The 17,284-nt window shown below is 60.7% G+C and overlaps 5 non-coding genes and 1 pseudogene across 5 annotated transcripts; all 6 read right to left on the bottom strand.

The window, feature by feature from the left end:
- Nucleotides 1–3,107: 3,107 nt before the first annotated feature.
- On the bottom strand, nucleotides 3,108–3,221 carry LOC121681769. Its single transcript, XR_006022279.1, has one exon. It is a non-coding gene; the product is annotated as a U5 spliceosomal RNA (small nuclear RNA).
- A 347-nt stretch (nucleotides 3,222–3,568) lies between these two features.
- On the bottom strand, nucleotides 3,569–3,784 carry LOC121683809 (annotated as a pseudogene).
- A 5,726-nt stretch (nucleotides 3,785–9,510) lies between these two features.
- LOC121681763 lies at nucleotides 9,511–9,624 on the bottom strand. Its single transcript, XR_006022278.1, has one exon. It is a non-coding gene; the product is annotated as a U5 spliceosomal RNA (small nuclear RNA).
- Nucleotides 9,625–9,971: 347 nt separating this feature from the next.
- Nucleotides 9,972–10,164, bottom strand: LOC121684253. Its single transcript, XR_006023080.1, has one exon. It is a non-coding gene; the product is annotated as a U2 spliceosomal RNA (small nuclear RNA).
- Nucleotides 10,165–15,753: 5,589 nt separating this feature from the next.
- Nucleotides 15,754–15,867, bottom strand: LOC121681757. Its single transcript, XR_006022276.1, has one exon. It is a non-coding gene; the product is annotated as a U5 spliceosomal RNA (small nuclear RNA).
- A 336-nt stretch (nucleotides 15,868–16,203) lies between these two features.
- Nucleotides 16,204–16,395, bottom strand: LOC121683573. The gene has a single exon (XR_006022832.1). It is a non-coding gene; the product is annotated as a U2 spliceosomal RNA (small nuclear RNA).
- Between the last annotated feature and the right edge of the window lie 889 nt (nucleotides 16,396–17,284).

Here is a 17,284-nt window from a genome sequence, read left to right as displayed (position 1 = left end):
GAACAGCCCTTCATAGAAGGCCCTTGCCCCATCCAGCACCTCCACCGGGTCCGTCACCGGCCCAGCCGGCCCCCGTAACTCATCCAGGCTACTCTGCTGCTGCCGATGACGAGCCGCAGCAAAGAAAGCCTTGGATGGCGACTCGTCGGCCCGACCCGCCCGAATCCCGGCCGACACGAGGAAAGCCCTCGCCTCGCCGAGATAGTGCTCCCTAAGGAGGCCCTGCAGTACTACCGCCCGCTCCACCCCCTGCCCCGACCGACCTGCCCCACTCCGCCACAAGTGCCGGAGCTCAGCCGACCATGAGGCCACGGCCTCCCGTCTGCGGGCCGCCCGATCCCTTCCCCACCACTTACAAAAGGTGGCGAGACGCACCTTGACCCCTTCCCACCACTCCCCCCAGGAACCAAAGAGGGGCCGCAGGCTCCTCCACCCAGGGTACAAGCTGCGAACCGCCTCACAGAAGTCGGGGTCCTCCAGAAGGGAGACGTTCAGCCGCCACTGCCCCGACTCCCTCCTGCCCTCCCCCAACACCACCCGTGCCCCTATAAGGCAGTGGTCCGACAGCCAAACAGGCTGGACCACCACCGACTCTACCACTACCGTCGCCGGCAGGAACAGGTAGTCCAGGCGCGACGACACGCCCCTGGAGTTTGACCACGTCGCCACCGGGGGCCCACCAGCCGCCGGCCCCAGCACATCCCTCAGAGCCAGCCCAGCAACCAACCGCCCCAGGTCACAGTTGGGAGACTTCCCCAGGTCAATGTTAAAATCCCCCCCCAAAATGACCACCCGGTTCGTGAACATCAGGGGCTCCAGCGGTTCCAGAAAACCCCGCCTCTCACCCCGGACACTCGGAGCATAAACATTGATCAATCGCAAATCGATCCCCCTCCAACAAACATCCACACATAAAACCCTGCCCGGCACCACCACCCACACAGCCCCTAAAACAAAAGCCCACCCCCGAAACAGAATGCCCACGCCATCGGCAAAGACATGCCCACCCCCCCACACAGAGGGCCCCCGGACCCACTCCCGCTGGAGGAGCAAGTCATCCACCCCACGACCCACATGCACCTCTTGTAAAAACAGCACATCAAAGTCCCAATCCCGCACAGACATAAAAAAAGCCCTGCGCCGGACAGGCATCCGTAGGCCCCTAACATTCAGGGACTGGACCCGCAACCTACTCATCCCACCCACCAAGAGACAGACCCAGTCACCCACACATACCAGCACCCCTCCCACCAGACAAACCCAAACCCCACATACCCCACATACCCACCCCCACCCAACACTTCCAAGCCACCCACACACCCAAAAGTCCGCCCGAGCATACACCCAAAGTCAAGGCCCATCAGACTGACCTGCACCACCCGGCCCCCCGGAAACGTCCTGCCGGGACTCGAAGCGGTTGCAGGTCGTCACCCCCCTCCGCCGGGTAGACCTGCGATCGGCTATCGTCCTCCTCCCGCGAAAGGCCCACGTACTCCGGCGTCGACCCACCGTCCGATGAGGTCTCGTCCACCCAACTCAGGGGCTCCCCCGACAGGGAGTCCGCACCCTCGGAGGGCGTAGAAGACCCCCCCACCATCAGGTCCACCGACCCGGCTGCGCCGTCGCCCCGCAGCAGACGATCCATCTCCGAGGCCGATGCCACTGCCGCAGCTTCCAGGGAAGAAGGAGCCGGCCGCGCCACCACCTTCCGCGGCCCACTCGCCCCGTCCTCTGTCCGCGCGTGGCCCCTCTTGTAAGGCCGCAGCACGCTAGGACCCTCCATTGGCTCCGACGTGTCCGACGACTCCCCGGAAGAAGCCAGGCCCTCCAGCTCGTACACCTGAACAGGGCCCCTCCTCGATCCCCGCACCGCCACCTCCAGGCCTCTAGAGGGAACCCTTCCAGGCACACCACTAGCCGGCGCAGTACCACCCCCGACCTCCGTGGGGAGCTGGCCAGTCACAGCCACAGGAACTAGCGAACGGTCGCTAGCTCCCCCGGCTAGCTCGTCCTCACCATGTGCCAGCTCTGCAACAAGCTGGGAATCCCTTGGAGCCCCAGCCTGCTGCTCCCGGAATGGCGTCGAAATGCCAGCCAGCTCCGCGTCGGCCACCTCTTCCGCCGCCGACGATGTCGACGGACGCTGGCCGTCCCCCAGCCGAAGCACCTCTGCGTAGGACGGCTCACCCCTCTTCGGGCACCCACGAAAAAGGTGCCCCACCTCGCCGCACAGAGAGCAGGACTTCGGCTGAGAGCAGGAAGCCGCGGAGTGCTCCCCACCGCAGAAACGGCACCTATTCCCTGGACAGGCCGCCTTCTCATGGCCCAGCACCCCACACCGCCGGCAGTACAGGGGCTGACCAGGGTAGGTCAGGAAGCCCCGATCCGGCCCGATGGAGAAGGACCCCGGGGGGTGCAGGAAGCCTCCAGGCTTCCCCGGGTCCCCCCTCAACCGGACCGTGTAGCGCCGCCGCCCGGTCCAGATCCCGAAGCGGTCCCGGATCCACGTCCCTCCACGTACATCCGCCACGAACCGCCTCAGGAACTGGGCCACATCCGAATCCGGGACGAAGGGGTTGTAGATATGTATCTCCAACGGGACGAACTCCTGGAGGTAAAGTGGAGTCATCCTGAAGGGCTCCAGGAGCGTACGATCCTCCACCGACCCCCACCTCCTCACGAAATCTGTGCAGGAACGCAGATCAAAAAAAGATAAATCCAAAAATCCCTGGCTAGGGCAATCCTGCAGGCAAAAAATCCCCGTCGGCTCCAACGAAAAAACTCCCTTCAAAATGGACTCCACAAAGTAATCCCTTCCAAAACGCTGCCGTTCCTCCGCCGCCACACCACCGACCAATTCTACTCTCACCGAGTTTCTCAGACGCGCCTTATGGGCCGTCAAACGCTCGCCTTCTCCTAACACCATATTTGATCTTAACCAAAAGGCCGAGAAGCGATACCCCACAACTGCACGGGGTGCGGCGGCCCCTCTAGCGACGCCCCCCGCGCTCACATGGTTACGGGGGGAGGCGGGGCCAGCAAAAGCGGACCGCCGCCGCCGCCGCAAAACAAAACACCACGACGCTTGACTTTGGACAGGCAGGTGCAGCTCCGCCGAAGCAGAGCTTCCAAAAATACCGTAAACTCGGGGCAGTTCCCCTCCACGGAAATCTTTAGTAAAAGGCGAAAGATTTGTACGAGATGAAGAGAAACCCGAGCGATGGCTGCCACAGGGCACGCCGGACGGAGAGCATGAACGGCGCCGGTCGTGGACGTGAGGGTGACTCCGAGGCGTTGCCCAGTGGCAACAAGACGGCAGTATCAACATCCCCTTTAAATTTAAATGTGTAAAAAAAAAAAAAAAAAAAAAAAAAGAGTAAAAGGGCGGGAAAACCCAAAAGGGGCCGAAAAGGGAGGTGGCGCGGTTGGCCAAAACACCTGGCAAGGACTCCTGCTGCTGCGTCTGCTCTGCTAAGGAGGATTTCATCACAGTCAGTCAGTCAGTCAGTCAGTCAGTCAGTCAGTCAAGTCAGTTCCACTGGGTTGGTTCTTTTCTTACACAGTCAAAGGAATGTGCACCGTTCCCGGAGTCGCTGCAATACCGGGTCGATGCGTGGAGCGGACGGAGCAAGCCCCTCTTCCGTCTCCCTGTTCCAAAAATCAGATTAATATATGGTCCTCGGGTAGAGGACGTATCAGATATTAAACTGATAAGAACAGATTTTTTTTTTTTTTTTTTTTTTTTTTTATTGAACTTTAACAAAGCAGCAACAATACAAGGTATGACACACGAAATCAACAGCACAAAATACAACCAAACCAGACACACATGTCCATAAAACACCCCACCACCACATATGTCATTCCCGCCTCCCCCGTCCCCCTATACTTAAGCTAAATTAACATTCGGGGGGGGTACATTGCATCCCATACTGGTCAAGCCAGAACACACGGAAAAACCATACCCAAAAACAATCCCATCCATAAGAAACCCAAACAAACCCTCAAACAGACAAAACAGACAATACAGGCAAACCAAAACCCCCCCTCCCCACCCACATCCACCCCCAGCCCCTACTCCCCCCCATTACCCCCCCACCCCCCAAACCAAAAACAACCCCACAAAACACAGAACAGAAAATCAACAACCCCGAAAAAACAAGGAAACCCAAAAGAAACCCAACCCACCCCAAGCTCAAACCCCAAAAGGAAAAACCCCAAAAAGGAAACCTACAGCTCCACTTCTGCCGCCAGAGAGCCCCACACCCTCCTCGCCTCCTCCACCCCCTGCAGCTGACCACACTCCCTCACGTAGCCCCAGACCCTCCACTTAACCCTATGCAAAACCCCCTCAGAGTCTCCCGCAGGGGCGCGCAGCCGCACCGAAGCCCCCCTGCGCTCCCACAGAGCCCTCTTGCACTCCGACACCACTGTCCACACCACCATCCTAACCTCCCTGGAGAGCCCCGCTAGACCTGAGCCCCAGAGGATCAGGTCCAGAGACAGGTGGCCCCGCACTGGGGGCCCCACCCAGGCCACTACCAAATCCCACACCCGGGAGGCCTCCCGGCAGTGCCAGAAGACATGACCCACCGTCTCCACCTCCCCACACCCCATTGCACACAGAGGATGCCCTCTACCCCACAACCTGTGGATCCTCTCCCTGACCGGCAGCCTGTCCAAGGCCACCAGCCAGTTCAAGTCCCGCCCACCAGCACCCAACGACTTCGGCTGGAGCACCCCCCAGTCGACCACCCGTTGAGCGCGCCCCCCCACAGGCCTAGCAGGGAAAGCCTGCCCCAACCCCTCCCGATACAACCCCCTGTGGTCCAACACCAGGTCCCCCTCAAAACACCACTGCCTCTGGTCTACGAACTCCACCACCCTGGCATAATGCCAGGGGACGTCCCAAGACCAGGGCACCCGCGGGTCCAGCGGGCGAAGTCGGCGAAAGGCAAACCCCAGCCAAAACCTCACCAGGAACACCGCCTTGTGGTCAAAATCCCCCCTCAGCAGCCGGGCCTGAAAGGCCGTGTGCAAGCACATCGCCTTCAGCGGCACGCAGGGAACATCCCTGCCCCCTGCCGCCACAGGCTGATACATTACGCTGCGGCGAACCTGCTCCACCCCCCCCCCCCATAAAAACTGGAACACCAACCTCTCCAGCCTCCTACCAGCCAAAAAGGGGACCGGGAAAACATATGCCAGGTGGTTGATGGACGGCAAGATGTCCGCCTTGACGACCAGCACCCTCCCAGACAATGAGAGCGGTCTGGTCCTCCATAACCCCACCCGCCGACCCAGGTTTACCAAGAGCCCGTCCCAGTTCCGTAGGGCCGACTCCCGGCGGTAGAAGTCCACCCCCAGGATCCGGAGCTTCAGTCCCTCCACCCTAAAACCCCCTGGAAACGAAGCCAGCGAAGCCCACTGCCCAAAGCCCATTACTGCCGACTTCTGGACATTGACCTTCGCCCCCGCCGCCAAGCCAAAACGGTCCAGCAGATCCCTAACAACCCCAAAGCTCCCCAGTGTCGACACAAACAAGGTCAAGTCGTCTGCATAGGCAGAGACCCTGACCTCCACCCCCCCACTCCCGGGGAGACGGACTCCCTGTATCCCCGGGTCGGCCCGGAAACGGGCCACCAAAGGCTCGATGTACAGGACGTACAGCAGGGGGGAAAGGGGACACCCCTGTCGCACCCCCCCCTCCTGCGCAACCGAGCCCGACAGGCGCCCCCTAATACGGACCCTACTCTGTGCCCCTGTGTACAACAGCCGCACCCAGGCCAAGAACACCGGGCCAAAGCCCATGTGCTCAAGGGCCCGAAACATGAAACCGTGAGCAACCCGGTCGAAGGCCTTCTCTTGGTCGAGGCTGAGCAGCGCCAAAGGAAGGCCACGCTGCTCAGCCCAGCTGATGATGTCCCTAACCAGGACCAAGTTCAGCCCAGCGGACCTACCCGGGACCCCACACACCTGGTCCGGAAGGACCACGGTGCCCAACACCCCACCCAGTCGGCGCGTCAGGACCTTGGCCAGGACCTTATAGTCGGCCGTCAGAAGGGTGATCGGCCGCCAGTTCGCCAAGTCCTCCCGGGGCCCCTTCTTATACAGGAGGGACACCCACCCGGTCCGCAAGGACTCCGGGAGACGTCCAGCGGCCAACCCCTCCTCAAACACCTCCAAGAGGTCCCTGCCCACCAGTGGCCAGAAGGTCCTATACACCTCCACAGGCAGCCCGTCACAACCAGGTGCACTCCCCCCCCTTAAGGGAAGCCATCGCTATCTTGGTCTCCTCTACCGACAAGCGGCCCTCCAGCCGGCCCCGCTCCTCCCCCGACAAACGCGCCGAGAGAGCGGCGAGGAAACCTCCCGCCTCCCCCTCATCTGATACCCGGCCCCGGAACAGCCCTTCATAGAAGGCCCTTGCCCCATCCAGCACCTCCACCGGGTCCGTCACCGGCCCAGCCGGCCCCCGTAACTCATCCAGGCTACTCTGCTGCTGCCGATGACGAGCCGCAGCAAAGAAAGCCTTGGATGGCGACTCGTCGGCCCGACCCGCCCGAATCCCGGCCGACACGAGGAAAGCCCTCGCCTCGCCGAGATAGTGCTCCCTAAGGAGGCCCTGCAGTACTACCGCCCGCTCCACCCCCTGCCCCGACCGACCTGCCCCACTCCGCCACAAGTGCCGGAGCTCAGCAGACCATGAGGCCACGGCCTCCCGTCTGCGGGCCGCCCGATCCCTTCCTCACCACTTACAAAAGGTGGCGAGACGCACCTTGACCCCTTCCCACCACTCCCCCCAGGAACCAAAGAGGGGCCGCAGGCTCCTCCACCCAGGGTACAAGCTGCGAACCGCCTCACAGAAGTCGGGGTCCTCCAGAAGGGAGACGTTCAGCCGCCACTGCCCCGACTCCCTCCTGCCCTCCCCCAACACCACCCGTGCCCCTATAAGGCAGTGGTCCGACAGCCAAACAGGCTGGACCACCACCGACTCTACCACTACCGTCGCCGGCAGGAACAGGTAGTCCAGGCGCGACGACACGCCCCTGGAGTTTGACCACGTCGCCACCGGGGGCCCACCAGCCGCCGGCCCCAGCACATCCCTCAGAGCCAGCCCAGCAACCAACCGCCCCAGGTCACAGTTGGGAGCCTTCCCCAGGTCAATGTTAAAATCCCCCCCCAAAATGACCACCCGGTTCGTGAACATCAGGGGCTCCAGCGGTTCCAGAAAACCCCGCCTCTCACCCCGGACACTCGGAGCATAAACATTGATCAATCGCAAATCGATCCCCCTCCAACAAACATCCACACATAAAACCCTGCCCGGCACCACCACCCACACAGCCCCTAAAACAAAAGCCCACCCCCGAAACAGAATGCCCACGCCATCGGCAAAGACATGCCCACCCCCCCACACAGAGGGCCCCCGGACCCACTCCCGCTGGAGGAGCAAGTCATCCACCCCACGACCCACATGCACCTCTTGTAAAAACAGCACATCAAAGTCCCAATCCCGCACAGACATAAAAAAAGCCCTGCGCCGGACAGGCATCCGTAGGCCCCTAACATTCAGGGACTGGACCCGCAACCTACTCATCCCACCCACCAAGAGACAGACCCAGTCACCCACACATACCAGCACCCCTCCCACCAGACAAACCCAAACCCCACATACCCCACATACCCACCCCCACCCAACACTTCCAAGCCACCCACACACCCAAAAGTCCGCCCGAGCATACACCCAAAGTCAAGGCCCATCAGACTGACCTGCACCACCCGGCCCCCCGGAAACGTCCTGCCGGGACTCGTAGCGGTCGCAGGTCGTCACCCCCCTCCGCCGGGTAGACCTGCGATCGGCTATCGTCCTCCTCCCGCGAAAGGCCCACGTACTCCGGCGTCGACCCACCGTCCGATGAGGTCTCGTCCACCCAACTCAGGGGCTCCCCCGACAGGGAGTCCGCACCCTCGGAGGGCGTAGAAGACCCCCCCACCATCAGGTCCACCGACCCGGCTGCGCCGTCGCCCCGCAGCAGACGATCCATCTCCGAGGCCGATGCCACTGCCGCAGCTTCCAGGGAAGAAGGAGCCGGCCGCGCCACCACCTTCCGCGGCCCACTCGCCCCGTCCTCTGTCCGCGCGTGGCCCCTCTTGTAAGGCCGCAGCACGCTAGGACCCTCCATTGGCTCCGACGTGTCCGACGACTCCCCGGAAGAAGCCAGGCCCTCCAGCTCGTACACCTGAACAGGGCCCCTCCTCGATCCCCGCACCGCCACCTCCAGGCCTCTAGAGGGAACCCTTCCAGGCACACCACTAGCCGGCGCAGTACCACCCCCGACCTCCGTGGGGAGCTGGCCAGTCACAGCCACAGGAACTAGCGAACGGTCGCTAGCTCCCCCGGCTAGCTCGTCCTCACCATGTGCCAGCTCTGCAACAAGCTGGGAATCCCTTGGAGCCCCAGCCTGCTGCTCCCGGAATGGCGTCGAAATGCCAGCCAGCTCCGCGTCGGCCACCTCTTCCGCCGCCGACGATGTCGACGGACGCTGGCCGTCCCCCAGCCGAAGCACCTCTGCGTAGGACGGCTCACCCCTCTTCGGGCACCCACGAAAAAGGTGCCCCACCTCGCCGCACAGAGAGCAGGACTTCGGCTGAGAGCAGGAAGCCGCCGAGTGCTCCCCACCGCAGAAACGGCATCTACTCCCTGGACAGGCCGCCTTCTCATGGCCCAGCACCCCACACCGCCGGCAGTACAGGGGCTGACCAGGGTAGGTCAGGAAACCCCGATCCGGCCCGATGGAGAAGGACCCCGGGGGGTGCAGGAAGCCTCCAGGCTTCCCCGGGTCCCCCCTCAACCGGACCGTGTAGCGCCGCCGCCCGGTCCAGATCCCGAAGCGGTCCCGGATCCACGTCCCTCCACGTACATCCGCCACGAACCGCCTCAGGAACTGGGCCACATCCGAATCCGGGACGAAGGGGTTGTATATGTGGATCTCCAACGGGATAAACTCCTGGAGGTAGAGTGGAGTCATCCTGAAGGGCTCCAGGAGCGTACGATCCTCCACCGACCCCCACCTCCTCACGAAATCTGTGCAGGATCGCAGATCAAAAAAAGATAAATCCAAGAATCCCTGGCTAGGGCAATCCTGCAGGCAAAAAATCCCCGCCGGCTCCAACGAAAAAACTCCCTTCAAAATGGACTCCACAAAATAATCCCTTCCAAAACGCTGCCGTTCCTCCGCCGCCACCCCACCGACCAATTCCACTCGCACCGAGTTTCTAAGACGCGCCTTATGGGCCGTCAAACGCTCGCCTTCTCCTAGCACCATATTTGATCTTAACCAAAAGGCCGAGAAGCGATACCCCACAACTGCACGGGGTGCGGCGGCCCCTCTAGCGACGCCCCCCGCGCTCACATGGTTACGGGGGGAGGCGGGGCCAGCAAAAGCGGACCGCCGCCGCCGCCGCAAAACAAAACACCACGACGCTTGACTTTGGACAGGCAGGTGCAGCTCCGCCGAAGCAGAGCTTCCAAAAATACCGTAAACTCGGGGCAGTTCCCCTCCACGGAAATCTTTAGTAAAAGGCGAAAGATTTGTACGAGATGAAGAGAAACCCGAGCGATGGCTGCCACAGGGCACGCCGGACGGAGAGCATGAACGGCGCCGGTCGTGGACGTGAGGGTGACTCCGAGGCGTTGCCCAGTGGCAACAAGACGGCAGTATCAACATCCCCTTTAAATTTAAATGTGTAAAAAAAAAAAAAAAAAAAAAAAAAGAGTAAAAGGGCGGGAAAACCCAAAAGGGGCCGAAAAGGGAGGTGGCGCGGTTGGCCAAAACACCTGGCAAGGACTCCTGCTGCTGCGTCTGCTCTGCTAAGGAGGATTTCATCACAGTCAGTCAGTCAGTCAGTCAGTCAGTCAGTCAGTCAAGTCAGTTCCACTGGGTTGGTTCTTTTCTTACACAGTCAAAGGAATGTGCACCGTTCCCGGAGTCGCTGCAATACCGGGTCGATGCGTGGAGCGGACGGAGCAAGCCCCTCTTCCGTCTCCCTGTTCCAAAAATCAGATTAATATATGGTCCTCGGGTAGAGGACGTATCAGATATTAAACTGATAAGAACAGATTTTTTTTTTTTTTTTTTGTACGACTTTATTAACACCAATCACCAAATCATAACATCATACACAGAGTCATCAAAATTACGCTACCCACCACCAGTACACCACTCTTTATTTAAACCAAACCCTTCAGATCCCTCCCACCATTAACCCACCCCCACCCTCGGCAGTCCCCCCCCACATTTCCCTCGCCTTGTCCCTCCCATAAATCCCCTCATACTCCTCAATACACCTCCTCACCCTCCCCAAAAACCAAACAAAAACCACCCGTGGAGCCAGTGCCGGGGTCCTCTTCCTCACACACCCCTGCCTCCAGTCCCACAGAGCCAACTTCACAAAAGAAACCAAAACCCAAAAAACAACCCTCCTCCCCACCCGCAAACCCCCCAAGCCCCGCCCCCGTAGCACCAAATCTGCTGAAAGTGGCAGACCCGCCCACCCACCCCACCAGTTCTGTACCATGGCCCAGGTGTCCCTCGCTCCCCGACACGACCACAAAGCGTGGTCCAGAGTCTCTTCCCTCCCACACCCCACAGGGCACAGGGGAGTGCGGCTAATCCCATGCCTATGCAGCCGCTCCCTCACCGGCAGGCGGTTCAGAGCCGCCTGCCAGTTCAGATCCCTACCCTCCCCACACAAAACAGGGGGCTGGATGCCCCCCCAGTCAATCCCCCTGACCATGGGTTCCCCAGTCCCACCCTCCTCCCACCTCCTATCCATTACCCCCGTATACAGGCGCCGGTGGTCCAGCACGGCCTCCCCCTCCCAACACCACCCATTCCCCCTCAGAAAATCTGCCACCCTGTCATAGTGCCCAGGCCTGACCAGGGACCAGGGAGACGTACTGGACAAAGGTCTCAGCCGCCTCATTTCGAACCCCAGCCAGAACCTTACGAACACCGCAGCCTTGTGGGCAAAAACCCCCATCACTAGCCTGGCGAGGAACGCCACGTGTATCGCCATTACGCGCACAGCGACACACGGGACCCCCCTCCCCCCCTCAGAAACCCCCCTAAACATTTGCTCCCTTGCCACCCTCTCCATCCCACCACCCCAAATGAAAGAAAAAACATCCCGCTCTAACCTCCTACCACACAAAAACGGCAAAGGGAACACATAAGCCAGATAATTTAACTGGGGCAGCAGGTCCGCCTTGACCGCCATGACCCTCCCCGACAGGGAGAGGTACCTCGACCTCCACAGGCCCAAGCGTCTCCCCACCCTCCCCCTCCGGTCATCCCAGTTAAAACCCCCACAATCCCCCCGCTTAAAATGCAACCCCAGGATCTTCAGGCCATCTGGAGTAACTCCAAACCCACCCAATGGATCCACCCTCCCTGCCCATTTCCCAAAAAACATGACCGAGGATTTCCCCCTGTTCACCTTGGCCCCCGAAGCTCTGCCGAACTCCTCCAAGAGGACATTCACCCGATCAAAGCTGTGCTCTGTGGTCAAGAAAAGGGACACATCATCCGCGTAGGCGGAGACCTTAGCCTCCGCCCCCCCACCCCCCGGTAGATGTACCCCTGCCACCCGTGAGTCCTGCCTCAAGGCAGCCAGCAATGGCTCCAGGACCAGGACGTAGAGGAGAGGAGACAGAGGACAACCCTGCCTCACTCCCCCTACCTGAGGGACAGCCCTGGAATAAAACCCATTCACCCCCACCTTGCTCACCGCCCCCCTATAAAGCAACCCAAGCCAAGCTAAAAACCCCCCCCAAAACCCCATCCTCCCCAACACCTTAAACAGAAACTTATGGCTAACCCTGTCGAAAGCCTTTTCTTGGTCCAGGCTTAGCACCCCCAGTGGCAATCCCCTCTGCTCTGCCCAACAAGTAATGTCCCTGATTAAAACCAAATTCAACCCACTACACCGCCCCCTCACCCCACACGTCTGGTCTTCCCCCACTACGGACGCCATCACCGGCCCCAGCCGCATTGCCAGGGCCTTGGCCAAGACTTTATAGTCGACGGCCAGTAGCGTGATTGGCCTCCAGTTGCTCAGTGCTATGGCGTCCCCCTTCTTAAACAAGAGCGTGATGAGCCCTGTTGACATAGATCCCAATAAAAACCCCGCCCCCCGCCGCTCCTCGAGCACCTCGACCAACTCACCCCCCAACACATCCCAAAATTCCCTAAAAAACTCAACAGTCAACCCGTCCTGTCCGGGGGACTTACCCCCACTCATGGACTGGAGGGCCCTCCCCAGCTCCCCAAGCTCCAGAGGTCGATCCAGCTCCGCCCGCTGCTCCTCACTCAGCCTACCCTCCAGTTTATCCAAAAACCCCCCCACTACCCCCTCCTCCCCACACCTCTCAGTAAAGAGGCCCTCGTAGTACCGAGCTGCCACCTCGGCCATGTCCTCCCCTCTCGTCGCCACCCCCGCCCTCCCACTCCAGCGCCGCCATATGCCTCCTCACCTGGCGCTCCCTCACCGTCCTGAAAAAGAACTTGGAGGGCCTCTCATCCTCCCATGCCCGCACTCGAGCTTGCACGCCCAAACGGCGCGCCCGCTCCTCAAAATAGTCCCTCAACTTCAGCTTCACTGCCTCCATGTCCCCAACATCCCCACCCGCCACCCACAGTTCCTCCAACTCCCTGTTCCACAGCTTCACCTGCCTCTTCCTCTCCACGTTGGCACTGGCCACCCAACCCCTGCAAAACCCAACCGTCCTCTCCTTCCAACCCTCCCACCAGTCAGCCCTCGAGGAGAAGCGGCACTTCATCGCCAACCACCCTCTGAGGGCCACCCGATACGCCTCACAAAACCCAGCCTCCCTCAGGAGCCGATTCGGGAAACGCCACCTGGGTCTCTCCCGCCTCAACCCCTCCAAGAGAACAGCAGCAGTAACCATGCAATGGTCAGAGCACCACACTGGGGACACCCTGAACCACCGCAGGCTCACCCCCCGTGGAAAGAAAAGGTAGTCCAATCTCGACCCCGCCCCCCTGGAGTTACTCCATGTTTCCCCTGCCCCCCCCCCCACCCACAGCCAAAAAGGCGTCAACCAACAACATATCCCTACACAACCCCTTCAATTCCCCAGCCCCCACTCCCCGTCGCACATCCACGTTAAAATCCCCCCCTAACACCACCACCCTGTCACATGTCAGCAGCGGAGTGAGCCCCGTGAAGAACCCCGCCTGCCGCCCCCTCCCACTAGGAGCATAGACGTTCACCAGCCTTAAATCAAGGCCCCGAAACGTGCAGTCCACACACAAAACCCTCCCCGGCTCACTACAGACCACTGTTTCCACCACAAAATCCCAAGACCCAAACAAAACCCCCACCCCATCAGAATGAGCATTTCCCACCCCCCACACAGAAGGCCCCCTGCCCCATCCCCTTGAAAACACACCCGCATCCCCCCTGTCCCGCAGGTGGCATTCCTGCAAAAATAAACAATCAAACCCCAGCCCCTCCAAGGAGGCATAAAACACAGCCCGCTTTCCCTTGTCCCGGAGCCCCCTTACATTAAGGGAGGCAAAAGTCATTTCCAGCCCCATCTACAAGGACCGCCCCTCCCCACCCTTGCAAAGACCACCCCGTCCCCCCCTCCCCTATAAGGCAGCCCTGCAACAGAAAAACAACCCTCCACCACCCTCCTCAGCACCGAAACCCCCCCCCCCACACCCCCCCTCCCCCCCCCCCCCCCCCATACAATACACAGGAAAAAACCCACATCCCAAAGAGCACAGCAAACCCACAGTCCCCATCACAGTCCAGACACTTCCCCATCCCACCCAACCAAGTCCAGCACAACAAAGAACAAGCCATCAGCTACTCACAGTCAAGACAGGCCGACGTCCCTCCCGCCATCAGACACCGGTCCCAGCTGAGGCCGGTCGCGCGTAGGAACGGCCCTCCTGAGGAGTCCCGACAACGGGCTCTGGCTCCCCTCCCCCGTCTCCCGCTCCTCACCACCACTGGAAACGACCTCCGGGCTCCCAGAAGACGACCGGCCATCCTCAGACGAGGAGTACAGCTCAGGCGACGAGCCGCCCCCCCCCGCCAGCCTTCAGCTTGTCCACGCTCACCTCCAGCGCCGAGAAAGGGGAAAGTGCCTGCTCCATGACCGGCACGTCCCCCAGCCGCTGCCCAGACGAACTGGCCCGCTCCGCCGCAGCCGCCGCCGAATACTGCTGCAGCTCCGCCGGGACCACCTTCACCTTTGACGCACCTCCGGTCCCTTCTCCCGCAGCCGCCTGCCTCTTCGACCCACGCGGGCCTTCCCCCATCTGCACGTCTTCAAGCTGCAAGGAGTCCGCGAAGACCCTCTCGGCATCCGGATCCTCGCTCCACCGGCCAGACTCCCCACCACCAGGTGGCGCCACCTCCAAAGACGACTCCTCCACCTCCAGGCCCACCTCCCGAGGAAGACGTGAGCCGCCATCTTGGCCATGCGGTCCCCCGCATGTAGCCTTAGCTGCTACCTCCTCCCGACGCGAAATGCCGTCAGCTCCATCCACCTCACTCCCCCCTGAATCCGGCAGCGGCACACGGTCAGCAAAGGACTGCTGCATCACCACCTCCGTGTCCAGCGACGCCGGTGCCCCGCGCAGGTCCTCCACAGGCCCCACACCGCCGTCAGCATCGACCTGCCCGTCCCCCACACACGGCCTCCGCTCCTCCAGACGCTCCTCAGCCACCACCTCTCGAAACACAGCCTCCTGCCGCCCAGCCACCGCCGCAAACGACTTCCTCCCTTCTGGACACTGCCGAAACAGGTGATCCCCACCTCCGCAGATCGAGCAGGACTTCGGCATTGGGCAAACCCTCGCCTCATGGGCCTTGCTCCCGCACCTCCTGCAGCCGGGACCCGTACACTCTGCCTTCATGTGGCCCCGTCCCCCACACCGCCTGCAGTACACCGGCTGCCCCCGGTACGATAGAAAACCCCGGTTCGGCCCCAGGGAGAAAGACCCCGGCGGGTGCAGGAGTCCGTCCTCACCGTCTGGGTCTTCCTTAAATTTCACGAAGAACTGGCGCCTCCCGTTCCACACACCAAATCGGTTCAGGCATTTCAACCCCCCGCGGACCTCTGAACAATACCGCCTTAAAAAAGCCTCCACCACCTCCACTTCCACCCACGGGTTGTACATTAGCACGTACAACGCCGTGCTAGCATGTCCAAACAAAGGAGTGATAGAAATGCCCCTCACCTCCTCCCGCGACCGCTCCAGCTGAAAATGCCGAAAGAACTCCAGACAGTCCGCCTGCTCGAAAAAGCTGATGTCAAACAGTCCAGCAGCCGGGAAATCCATCACGCAGAGCAGCTTCTCCACTGCCACCTTAAACAGCCCATCCAGCACGATCCGCATAACGTAGTCCAAATCGACCTTCATCCGCAGCTCTCGAACGTCATCCACCGTCAGCCTCACCGTATTCCTAAGCCGCACCTGAGGGGCCGGCCCATACAATGATGTACTTGCCATCGCAACTCCCTTCACTCTACTTGATCTTAGCCAAAAGGCCGAGAAGCGATACCCCACAACTGCACGGGGTGCGGCGGCCCCTCTAGCGACGCCCCCCGCGCTCACATGGTTACGGGGGGAGGCGGGGCCAGCAAAAGCGGACCGCCGCCGCCGCCGCAAAACAAAACACCACGACGCTTGACTTTGGACAGGCAGGTGCAGCTCCGCCGAAGCAGAGCTTCCAAAAATACCGTAAACTCGGGGCAGTTCCCCTCCACGGAAATCTTTAGTAAAAGGCGAAAGATTTGTACGAGATGAAGAGAAACCCGAGCGATGGCTGCCACAGGGCACGCCGGACGGAGAGCATGAACGGCGCCGGTCGTGGACGTGAGGGTGACTCCGAGGCGTTGCCCAGTGGCAACAAGACGGCAGTATCAACATCCCCTTTAAATTTAAATGTGTAAAAAAAAAAAAAAAAAAAAAAAAAAGAGTAAAAGGGCGGGAAAACCCAAAAGGGGCCGAAAAGGGAGGTGGCGCGGTTGGCCAAAACACCTGGCAAGGACTCCTGCTGCTGCGTCTGCTCTGCTAAGGAGGATTTCATCACAGTCAGTCAGTCAGTCAGTCAGTCAAGTCAGTTCCACTGGGTTGGTTCTTTTCTTACACAGTCAAAGGAATGTGCACCGTTCCCGGAGTCGCTGCAATACCGGGTCGATGCGTGGAGCGGACGGAGCAAGCCCCTCTTCCATCTCCCTGTTCCAAAAATCAGATTAATATATGGTCCTCGGGTAGAGGACGTATCAGATATTAAACTGATAAGAACAGATTTTTTGTATTGAAGTTTATTCATACCAGATCAAAATATACAAAGCATAGTTACAGCCAGAACATGAAGAATTCAGAAAGCAGGGAAAAAGAAAAAGAGAAAAAAGAAAGGCTGCAACATACGGGCACAAATGCCCCTTTGAGAACGACTCGGGCGCGCAGGCCCAGCCAAAAGCAACCCCCTAACACAAAAACCCACCCCCCCACCCACTTACATCACTATTACACAGTTAATTACACAAACCCAAACCCACCCACCCACTTACATCACTATTACACAGTTAATTACACAAACCCACCACCAGTAACCCACTAATCCATGCCCATAGTCCTCTTCAAACTGTCCACATCCCATCCAGCAATCTGCTCAGGAGGGGGGCGACTCCCCCGTCCTGCGGTCCGCCTCTCCGTCACCGACTCCACCGAATCCATCGACTCCTCCAACTCCAGCTCCGCCGACTCGCCCGTAGTCCCCAACTCAGCCACCAGGGGCAGGGAGCGTCCAAAGGCCGCCACCCCCCTCCCCCGGCCGCTGACGCCGCACCGGAGCACTCGCCAGACCTCCACCCTCCAGGGGGCGCTTCCCAGACACCATCGCCAGCTCCGCCATCTCCTCTTCCTGGGAGGCTGTTGCCTCCGCCCAGCTCGACACCCCGACCCTCTCCGTGGCCACGCCCGGCCTGCCCTTCGACCCCGCCGACCCTCCGACCTCTGGGCGGCCATCTTGGCTGCCATGCGGCCTAGCGGTAGCCGTAGCCACCAGGCAGCCACCATGCGGCCCCGCTCCAGCTCCTCCAGCAGATACTGCAGCTCCCGTCACTCCACTCGCACCAGCCACCGCTCCCGCTCCTCCAGCAGATACTGCAGCTCCCTTCGCTCCGCTCACACCAGCCGTCACCGGACCCGTCGACCTCCTCTCCAGCGCACCA

The sequence above is a fragment of the Alosa sapidissima genome, chromosome 1 (assembly GCF_018492685.1).
Source record: "Alosa sapidissima isolate fAloSap1 chromosome 1, fAloSap1.pri, whole genome shotgun sequence".
NCBI lineage: Eukaryota > Metazoa > Chordata > Actinopteri > Clupeiformes > Clupeidae > Alosa > Alosa sapidissima.
The sequence above is the reverse complement of the archived record's forward strand: the minus strand, read 5'-3'. Positions and strand labels throughout refer to the sequence as shown.